Source organism: Zootoca vivipara, chromosome 15 (assembly GCF_965207765.1).
Source record: "Zootoca vivipara chromosome 15, rZooViv2.hap1.1, whole genome shotgun sequence".
In the NCBI taxonomy this organism is placed as follows: domain Eukaryota; kingdom Metazoa; phylum Chordata; class Lepidosauria; order Squamata; family Lacertidae; genus Zootoca; species Zootoca vivipara.
Window position 1 is genome coordinate 25,096,525 of NC_142598.1, and position 11,252 is coordinate 25,107,776.

Consider the following 11,252-nt stretch of genomic DNA (forward strand, 5'->3'; position numbering starts at 1 on the left):
GTGGATGATGGACAATAGAGGAAGCTTACGCGATGCAGAAGACCTGGCTTGCCTGTGGCAACCATTCACTTAATAGCTACATCCTTGGGTGTTGGAGTGGATTCCCGTCAGGAATTTTGCCATGACCCTGACTTCGCTTATAAGTCCTGGAAGACCTGCTCCCTGCCTTGCAGGCCTTTTCCACCTGACTGACTGACTGACTGAATCCAGCTACTGAAGGCTGCAGGCTGCTGAACAGACTCTTAATAATTTAAATTATAGTAATAAATTCATTATTTGTACCCCTGCCCATCTGACTGGGTCGCCCCAGCCACTCTGGGCTGGGATACTGTTTAGGGCTGCTGTTGGGTTTTTTGTGGTTTTATTGATATTAAATTTTGTATCTTTGTTTTATGATTTATGTGCAGATTGTTTGGTTTGGTTGCGTACTTTCTGATGCGTTTTATTTGTTGTTTATGACTACTTTTGCTATGTTTGTAATTATGTACATCTTTTCATGTTGCCTCGAGCATGGTTTTAACTGCGGGAAGGTGGCATACGTGACGACGGCAACGTCATCCAAATCCTTCTATCACTCCCAATTCAGAAAGCAGCCAAATGGCCTGATCTCAGATGGTGCTGCCTGTTGCATCTCTGCATGAGTCTATGGTCTGGGTTTGCCTCTATCCCAGGCATCCCCAAACTGCGGTGCTCCAGATCTTTTGGCCTACAACTCCCATGATCCCTAGCTAACAGGAACAGTGGTCAGGGATGATGGGGATTGTAGTCCAAAACATCTGGAGGGCCGAAGTTTGGGGATGCCTGCTCTATCCTGTCAGGAGTATGGGCAGGAGTCAGGCTCTGGGGCCTGTAGTGCTTTGCAGGACTGGGGCATGCCTCAGCTTGTGCTGGAGAAGCAAGGCGTGGCCACACAGGTGAAGTCATCAGCTTGTGCTGGAGAGGCAAGGAGTAATCACCCAGGTGAGGCCACTTGAGATCTCACTGCACCTGGTGGCAGGAGCTGGGAGGGATAAAGCCCAGCATTTCCCTTCAGCTCTTTGCCACAGCAATGCTATCCTTGCCTGGTTGCATCTGGCCTCCTGCTCCTTGGACCCTTGCCTTGCTGCTGCCTTGCCTCTTGTTCCTGGATCCTTCGCCTTGCTCCTTGGACCCTTGCTTCGCCTTCGCCTTGCTCTTGCCCCGTGGACTTTCGCCTTGCTTCTTGTTCCTGGATCCTTCGCCTTGCTCCTTGGACCCTTGCTTCGCCTTCGCCTTGCTTCGTACCCCGTGGACCTTCGCCGCTGCCTTGTTCCTCGACCCTGCTTCTACACCACCATTTTGCCTCTGGTCCTGACGCCCGCCCGCCGGACCGTGACAGTTTGCTGTGGCCAACCCACGTCCCGGCCAGGGTGCGAGATGGACATAGCCCAGCCTATGGACCTCGCCACGGTGCTGCAGCACCTCTGCATGCAGGTAGCTATGCTCCAGGGGGAGGTGTGAGCACTTTGAGCAGCCCCTGCTGCGTCCCCAGCCCAATGGACTCTTCCCGTCCCAGTGCCAGATAAATTCAGGGGGGAGCGTGGGGCTCCTCCAGCCACTACCCCCCCCATCGGACTTATGATTGTCCCATTGACCTGCAGCCGGGAGCAGAGATACCCTTTGGCCGCATTTATGCCTTGTCGGCCCCTGCACTTGGGGCCCTCCGAGGGTATCACCCACGCAATCATCCCTGCACCCCCGCGGCTTCTCTCGTGCCTTCCGCCAATGATCGGGTCTCCCACATCCAGGAGACACAAGCCGACCTGGCACAGCACCTAGAGAGGGCCAAAGCGGACTACAAGGTGCAAGCGGATCGACGGCGGTGGCAAGGACCTGCGTTCCAGGTTGAGGATAAGGCTCGGCTGTCCCTGGAACGTCACTGCACCGGACGTCACCCCCTGAACTTGTCGGTTCCTGAACTTGGGGCCCTCCAAGAGTACCACCCACGCAATCATCCCTGCACCCCCGCGGCTTCTCTCGTGCCTTCCGCCAATGATCGGGTCTCCCACATCCAGGAGACACAAGCCGACCTGGTACAGCACCCAGAGAGGGCCGAAGCGGACTATAAGGCGCAAGCGGATCAACGGCGGTGGCAGGGGCCGGCGTTCCAGGTTGGGGATAAGGTTCAGTTGTCCCTGGACCGAGCTTGGGAACCAGCTGACTTCGTGCATGCACTCGCCAAGGTTCGGGCCTCCCATCGGAAGTTCCCAGATAAGCCTGGGCCATGACCGGGGGTGGAACCCCGTTTCCCTATGGGGGGGGAGTACTGTCAGGAGTATGGGCAGGAGTCAGGCTCTGGGGCCTGTAGTGCTTTGCAGGACTGGGGCATGCCTCAGCTTGTGCTGGAGAAGCAAGGCGTGGCCACACAGGTGAAGTCCTCAGCTTGTGCTGGAGAGGCAAGGAGTAGTCACCCAGGTGAGGCCACTTGAGATCTCACTGCACCTGGTGGCAGGAGCTGGGAGGGATAAAGCCCAGCATTTCCCTTCAGCTCTTTGCCACAGCAACGCTATCCTTGCCTGGTTGCATCTGGCCTCCTGCTCCTTGGACCCTTGCCTTGCTGCCGCCTTGCCTCTTGTTCCTGGATCCTTCGCCTTGCTCCTTGCTCCTTGGACCCTTGCTTCGCCTTCGCCTTGCTCTTGCCCCGTGGACTTTCGCCTTGCTTCTTGTTCCTGGATCCTTCGCCTTGCTCCTTGCTCCTTGGACCCTTGCTTCGCCTCCGCCTTGCTTCATGCCCCGTGGACCTTCGCCGCTGCCTTGTTCCTCGACCCTGCTTCTACACCACCATCTTGCCTCTGGTCCTGACGCCCGCCGACCGGACCGTGACATATCCAATCCTGACATATGCTCAGATCAAAATCATGCAGACGCACCTCCTATGGATAGCTCAGTTGGTTAGAGCATGGTGCTGATAACACCAAGGTTGCAGGTTCGATTCCCATATGGGACAGCTGCAATTCCTGCATTGCAGGGGGTTGGACTAGATGATCCTCAGGGTCCCTTTGAACTCTATGGTTCTATGATTCTAAGATGAACTCCCCTTAGGATGGATGATGCCAGCCAGGGGTGGCACCCCACTTGTAGAATGCTCTTCTGACGGAGGTTCACAAAGCCTTGATGTCATTTCAACACCAGACAAATGTTCTGACATTTTCCAGGCTTTTAAATCCTCTGTATTGGGTGCTGTGAGGGTCTTTGTTACACCAGATCATGGGGAGGCAAACTATGGTAAGGCCCGGGGGCCGGATGCGGCCTAATCGCCTTCTAAATCCGGCCCACGGACAGTCCGGGAATAAGCGTGTTTTTACATGAGTAGAATGTGTGCTTTTATTGAGAAAGCATCTCTGGGTTATTTGTGGGGCATAGGAATTCGTTCTCCCCCCCCCCCAAAAAAAATATAGTCCGGCCCCCCACAAGGTCTGAGAGACAGTGGACTGGCCCCCTGCTGGAAAAGTTTGCTGATCCCTGCCCCAGATGGTGCTGAATTACATTTCCCATCAGCCCCAGCAACAATGGCTGGTGGCAATTGTAGTTCATCTGGGAGGTTCTAAGGTTCCCCACTGGTTTTATGCAGTTTTGGGTTTGTTTTAATCCCCATTGATGGCTTTAATGCTGTTCATTAGTACTGTGGTGTTTGAATATTCTTGCTTTGTTTTTTTTTGTCGTAATTTTCTTTATTTTGTCTCTGTGGCTTGCGTTAAGCTACTCTGGGACGCTATTGGATAGCAGGGCGATGTGGTAATGATTCGTTTTTCCTCGCCTGTGCTCTAAAACAAAAGCTTTTCGGGTATAAAACTGAAGTGTGTCTTACATTTTAATTCAGATTTTTAAAAGGGAGCCTCTGTCTCACTTGTTGCCAGAAGTCTGGGAAACTCTGGGAATAGAACGTTGTGTCATTTTCCTCTAAGCTCCACTAGAGGTCGCACAACATACAGTCCGTGTGAACAAGACACAACAGAGAAAAAGAGAGTTTCGCTTTGTTACAGGGTTACAGCCTGGGACAGAAAACAAGAGCCCCCTTATTTCCTTATTAATTCCATCAAACTGTGCAAAATCATGACTTTGCACAGAAATTTCTGTCCGATGATCCGTAAGGAATTCTATGATTCTATAGATATGATCTGGTTGGGATTCCTGCGTCACAGGGGGTTGGACTAGATCAGGCACCCCCAAACTTCGGCCCTCCAGCTGTTTTGGACTACAATTCCCATCTTCCCCATCTGGAGGGCTGCAGTTTAGGGATGCCTGGACTAGATGATCCCTGAGGGATCCCTTCCAGCTCTACAATTCTACGATTCAAAAGTAGTTTAGGTCACATGGAAGAAAGTGCTATTGAATGGGACTTTTTTTTGCTGAGTAAATAGTGACTGAAGTAATGAATCAAAACTAAAGGTGGTATTCAACTGAGTTTTGCTCAGACTTAACCGTCCAGAGGTCCTGTACCCTTTACCTTGCTCAGAGTAGACCCTTTGAATATAACAAACTCTGCATAAAGCTTAGTCAAATACCACCCAATATGTCAGAGTCCGTCTATTTCTGCTCCACCTGAGATTTAAGCTAAATTGCTTCGTCATTGTTTGCATATTTACAGGTTCATCATCTTAGCCAAGCAAACAAACAAACAACTGAATTAAATTAAATTTTCTTCCACTTGTAAGCAGCAGCAGCCCAGACCATTCAACGCTGCAACTTTATACAAACTCACTCGCCTAGGATTGTGTTGCAGGAGAATCAATCAGTTGGATCTAGTGATTAAATTCCTGCAGCTACTGGATCTAGGAACTCAGAGGAGTCAGGAACTCCTAACAATATTATAAGAAAGGGGATGCCACTTGCCCTTTTGCGATCTCCGTAACCGCCCCCCCCTTTTTTGCTGGCAACAACTGAGCAGCTCCTAACCAGATACTGTAGATGCTAGACAGATGGAGCAACAGGTTGTGTGTGCTCTCTGCACAAAGCTGCATTGCCTCCGCACCCTGACTCCCTGACTGAAGATCGGAATTAGACTCTAAAATCATCAGAATTGCTCCACCATTCAGCAAGGCGTTACTAGACGAGGTAGTGTGTCTGTACACACACATATGTGAACCTGTACCGTACACATTTGTTTATAGAACTAATAATTTGAGGATCTTTACTGGAAATCATTGCACAGCGCAGATTTTCTTGGGGGAAATCCAGCAGTGACCAATAAATGCCAATGTTATTTTTTGTTTGCATGGGGGAATTAGCAAGAACCACACCATTTGTTTCGATTAGAGTGTTTATTTGCACAAAGTAGCTGAGAGTAAAAATGGCCTTTGCAGCTTGAAGGGCCAGTGCAGAAACATAATTGAATAAAAGGGATAGTTATTACAAATTACCTGCCCCACGTTGCCTGGACCACGCACATAAGCAGTTCCCTATGGGAATATGGGAATATAGGCCTTTTATGGATTTCGCCGAAGAATTGATGCTTTTGAATTATGGTGCTGGAGGAGACTCTTGAGAGTCCCATGGACTGCAAGAAGATCAAATCTATCCATTCTTAAGGAAATCAGCCCTGAGTGCTCACTGGAAGGACAGATCGTGAAGCTGAGGCTCCAATACTTTGGCCACCTCATGATAAGAGAAGACTCCCTGGAAAAGACCCTGATGTTGGGAAAGATTGAGGGCACAAGGAGAAGGGGACGACAGAGGACGAGATGGTTGGACAGTGTTCTCAAAGCTATGAACATGAGTTTGACCAAACCACGGGAGGTAGTGGAAGACAGGAGTGCCTGGTGTGCTATGGTCCATGGGGTCACAAAGAGTCGGACATGACTAAATGACTAAACAACAACAACAATGGATTTCTGCGGTGGACGTTTAACCAAACCGGGCGGCAGGCATCCCACTTCTCCCCCACACTATGCCACTATCCGTTTATCAGACGACCCCAGTTTTTTTAACATTATTTTTGAGTCAAAAATAGGCAGCCCTGTTTAGGGAAGCTTTTAATGTTTGATGGATTTCTGTATTTTAATGTTTGATGGATCTCTGTATTTTAGAATTTCTGTTTTGTTGGAAGCCGCCCAGAGTGGCTGGGGGAACCCGGCCAGATGGGCGGGGTATAAATAATAAATTATTATTATTAAAAAACCTCATCCAATACACAAAAAATATGGTAGTTTGTTCAATAAACAGCGCGAGACAAAGGAATGTGGTCTCTCTCTAGAAATGGCATTGCTCCAAGTAAAGCCCCCCCTTTCGTCTCCCATATTCTATGTCACTCCAGTGTTGGCTAATCTGAGCTTTCTGCCTATGAGCTCTCTGTTCTACTACCCGCAATGCCTGCCTGGTCTTGGGAGAGGGGTGGGGGTGGAGGTCAGGAATGCTTTCCAAGGACACTGAGTCTGTCAGCTGTCTCTCCCCTGGTGCTTCTTCTTCCTGCTGTTCCTCTTCCAATATTTCCCATCTTCTGCCCTCTGCAGCCTCTGAACTATGCCCTTCTGCAAACCACTGTTCCTAATCTATACTGTCCGCCTGTTCTCAGGAAGGTTCATGAGAAGGGGGGGGCGGACCCCACCATTCCTCCCCTGACACCCAAAGGGTGGCTTATCGGTGAGAGCTGACATAGATTTGCAAGGTGAGCCTGTTAATGTCTGGGATGGTCATAGGGGACATTAAATAACAAAGCACGCAGGTCATAAGACTGCTGTCACGAGTCACAGCCGTTCAGTTTCTCAGCTGTGACCCAACATGGATAATGTTTTAAGACATCACCTCTGCAGGAACTGAGCGTCGCTTTTAGAAACAACTGTGGAATAGGTTTGTTGGGGGGAAAGCACAAATCGCAAGCAAGGGGTTTTCTGCCCTGGAGATGGCAATGGTTTGGGTGATGACTTAAACATGCACATAGTGTTGTGATCCATATATGATGGTCAAGTTCCAGGTCACTGCTGGGAAATCGCTATATAGTCATTTTGAGGAATATATTTGGCAGGAACTACTGCGACTTTTCCCGAGCTTAGCTTATAGCTGCCTTGAGCATCCTCTGATTGCAAGTTCCATCCCTGTGCTTCCTCTTCAGAGCGATACTCAAATTAAATCCATGGAACATGTGCAGAGTTCTAGCTGAACGAATCCTCTCTGTAAAAGTAGGCAAAGTTTAATTTTGCCTCAGTGGAATCTTGCAACATCAAGGAGTGTCATTTCTTGACTAGTTGTTTTCTTTTTCTTTTTTAAATTAATTTTTATTGGTTTTTTATACACCTCAACATCAAACATCACACATAAAACAAATATTAAAAAGGAAAAAAGAAAAAAGAACATACAGATAACAGAAAAATAAATAAAATACAATACTATACAATATAGAAATATTTCAACAAATATCAGCATAATTCCACTCTTACAACCATTGTTTCTTGTACTTCCCCAGATCCCTTCTTACTGATTTCCTTTATCAAATCTTCTTTAGCAGTTTCTTAACCATTGCAAATATTTATCATCCTATTATTTATTCCTTCTTTTTTTTTACCTCAGTCCTTAAAGTTTAACTCATTTGTCCTTTTATTTTGTTTATTTTTTATTTTCCCTGATGCCTTAACAGCGAATTTTTCCCATAGATGCTCAGTCTCTTATGTTCTAAAAACTTTCCCTAAATGCAACTTAAATTTCTTCCATTCTTCCTTCATCATCTCCTCTGCTTGGTCCCGGAGTCTTCCTGTCAGTTCAGCGAGTTCCATGAAATCCATCATCTTCATTTGCCATTCTTCTACAGTGGGCAATTCATTTCTCTTCCAGTATTTTGCGATTAGAATCCTTGCTGCCGTGGTGGCATACATAAAAAAGTTAACATCTTTTCTTGGGATTTCATCCCCAACTATACCAAGTTGTTTTCTTATTCTGTAACCAAGTCTTTTCTCCCACTGCTGTTTTTCAAAAGGAAAACTACAGTCCAGTTTTCTGCATCACTGCGCAGTTCAATAGCCTCTCACGGCATCTGTTTCTTTACACTGATAAACATCTACTGGATGTTTGAACGCTGGAATTAATTCCATTTACTTTTCATCTGCTGCTAATTCAAATGCTTTGTTACAAGAGTCACATTCATTTGGCTCACTTTTCACTAACTGTCTCCTCTGGTTTGTCTTAGTGTCAGTCTTTATCTCCTGAACAACGGGGGGGGGGGGAAGAGAGGAGGGATTGAGGAGAAGTAGCCTCTATCAGGACCAAACGTATTTTGGAGCTCACCTACATATATCTATTTGATCCTATAGGATTTTTAGGGGGGGGGAAGGGAAAAACAGAGCCCACCAACCTCCAACTTTTTTCCAAAAGTTTTGAGAAGTTGAAACATTCCTAAGTCGAGCAAGAGATCATTGGCCATATTTGTAAAAGTCAGGGGGAAAGGAAACAAGGGCTGGATCTAGGCACATAAAAAAAAAAAAATCCGTTTCAGGAAAACGCGTTGTAAACATCATAATGGAAAATCACATTGCCGAAAGGCTCTGCAGCGCCATCTGGTGTCACAGTGTTATAACGCATTTAAAACGTGTATGTTTTCCTAACGTAGCTAAGTCCAAGGAATCTCAGAGCTGCGCTTATTCGCAGGAAGAGTGAGGCAGCTGCCTCAGGGGTGGAAGCTAAGCAGTGGGGATCAAAACTGAGAAATTAGAGGACAGAGGGTTGTGTGCCAGACAGCCTGCTGCATGCCATTTGTTGTCCTCAGAAGATGCTGCTGCTATAACCCTCCAAGGACACTCCTGGAATTATGAAAGCCACCCCAGCTTCTGAATTGATAATAATTTTATATTGCACAGAGCCTAGGGCTTGCCGATCAGAAGGTCGGCGGTTCGAATCCCAGCGACGGGGTGAGCTCCCGTTGTTCAGTCCCTGCTCCTAATACGTCAAGTGCAAGTAGATGAATAGATACCGCTCCGGCGGGAAGGTAAACGGCGTTTCCGTGTGCTCTGGTTTGCCAGAAGCGGCTTAGTCATGCTGGCCACATGACCCGGAAGCTGTCTGCAGACAAACGCCAGCTCCCTCGGCCTGTAAAGCAAGATGAGCACTGCAACCCCAGAGTCATCCGCGACTGGACCATACCTGCCAAGTTGCTGTCAGAGAAATAAGGGACTGGGCCGGAAATAGCAGACCGGAAGTAGCGCTGCCGCCATTTTGGAACTGGGCGGAGCATGCTCAGAAGTGACTTTTGATGCTGCTTTGTCCAGTTCCAAAATGGCCACCGCGCCAGAATAAACCAGGGAAAAAATCCGTTTTTTCAGCTAGGAACAGCTGGAAAAACGGGGATTTCCCAGAGAAAACGGGAGACTTGGCAGCTATGGACTGGACCTAATGGTCAGGAGTACCGTTACCTTTTTATACTAGTTTTAAAAGGGTATCTCAGCAGTTTTATAGCTACTGTGAGAGTTGCCAGCTAACCATGGCGGTGGGAATTGCTCTGCTTCTCTGCTCTTAGTAGCTGATTGATTTTCACAACAAAAAGTTAAGTATTACACCAGTTAATGTCTGCAAATCACACCACAGCTAAAAGTACAGCTACAGAGGCCAGTTAAAATTCTGGCAACCTTACTTTCACCTCAATCTTTTTTTCGTTTTCTTTTTAAAAGAACTGCATCTGAAGCTTAGAGGCAGCAGTACCTTAAAAATATGGCTGAGGAGGGATGGAAGTTACTGCACTCATATAAATTCTTGCTGTCAGTGGGTAACGATCCTGAAAAGACTCATTCACAATGACAACGCCACTACACATTTGTTACATGATCCTCTCGGAGAGGAAATTTGGAACCGAAATTTTAACAGGCAAAGCATTTCTTAGCCTGGTGATTAAGTGGTGAGTAACATTTCGCCTGCTAAAACTCCCATGTGTCAGGCTGCTGTCAGAGGCACAGAAGCAGGGCGAGTTTTTAAAAAGTGGCAACCCTCCTTCGCATGACAAGCAGTTGTGAATGAGTATGAAATCCATGTGTAGCTCATCATGCTGTTTTTAGGTGCTTAAATATTGACATCAAAGCAACGACAACAGTAAAATTAAAAAAGGTGGTAGCTGAAATACTAAATATGAATTTCTGACATAAATGCAGGTGCGAGACGATCCAGGCAAGCCCGCCTAATGGAATTTTCAGCATATCCGTTAAAATTTATGAGGGCCTTAAATAAGAGACTTTCAATAAGTGTTGTGAAGGCAAAAAGGAGGTTATAAATATTGCAGCTGCAGCCTGCTAGTGATTTACAGCAGAACAGCGCTACGTTTGCCAGAACAATTTGGTGTCAGATGAGACCTCCTTCACCAAGCCGGATTTCTGTCAGCTCCCAGTATCAGATAATCAAGGTGCAGGGCACGTCCTCATAGAAAAAGCATTATAACCTGGAGCTGCCATCGGCATGCCGCCATCTTGCAGCCGAAAGGCTCCCATGCAACTGAGCAGAGCAGAAGATGGCAGCTGATAGACTAAGCCACCGTCGCTCAAGGGGCTGCCCTGATCCACAGGACCAAAGGAGGGCTTGGGAGAGTGGTTTGACGCAGGGGTACCAAAGAAGGATGCCTAAAATGGCAGACGGATCAGGTCCAGTGCTTTATCAGAAGAACCTACAAAAGCCTGAAAAGCTTAGGGCCTCACTCTCTTGGGGGGGGGGGAACAAAAAAATTAAAGGAAAAAAACCTGGATGTACATTTCCAAAATATAAGATAGAAAACAAATAAAATAAAACCTACATACAGCAACAATATTTTGTGTTGTGTAAGCTCCTTTGATGTAAGTAATGGGCCCCGCCTGCTCCCTAAAATATCGCTGGTTCGCTCATTTCTATATATAGGGTGCTTACATTCTGCATGTGCAAATAGCTTTAGATACCTATTAGGTCCATAAATTACCATATAGCATATATTCAACACAAAGAACAGCGGCAATTTGCTGTTGGCAAAGGACAGCTGGACATATAAAGGGCCCCATTACCTTCAGTAGCTTAGGGCCTCATCAAACCTAAATCTGGCCCTGTATGCTGCTTTCAGCTCATGGGAGGAAAAGGCGGTATGGTATAGAAATATAACGAACCCTCCCCCACCCCCAGAAGGTGCCCTGGCGATTGTCAAAGGGATGCAAATGTTGAGGGGGCCGAAGACACCCTCGGCCTCCTGGAGTTGGCACTCCTGCTAAGCAGAGGCGTAGCAAGCCCGGGTGGTACCCAGTGTGGATTTTTTTTGTCAACCCCCCCCCCCCCGCGGCTCTGGCTCTGGTGAAAAGTGAAAAGCA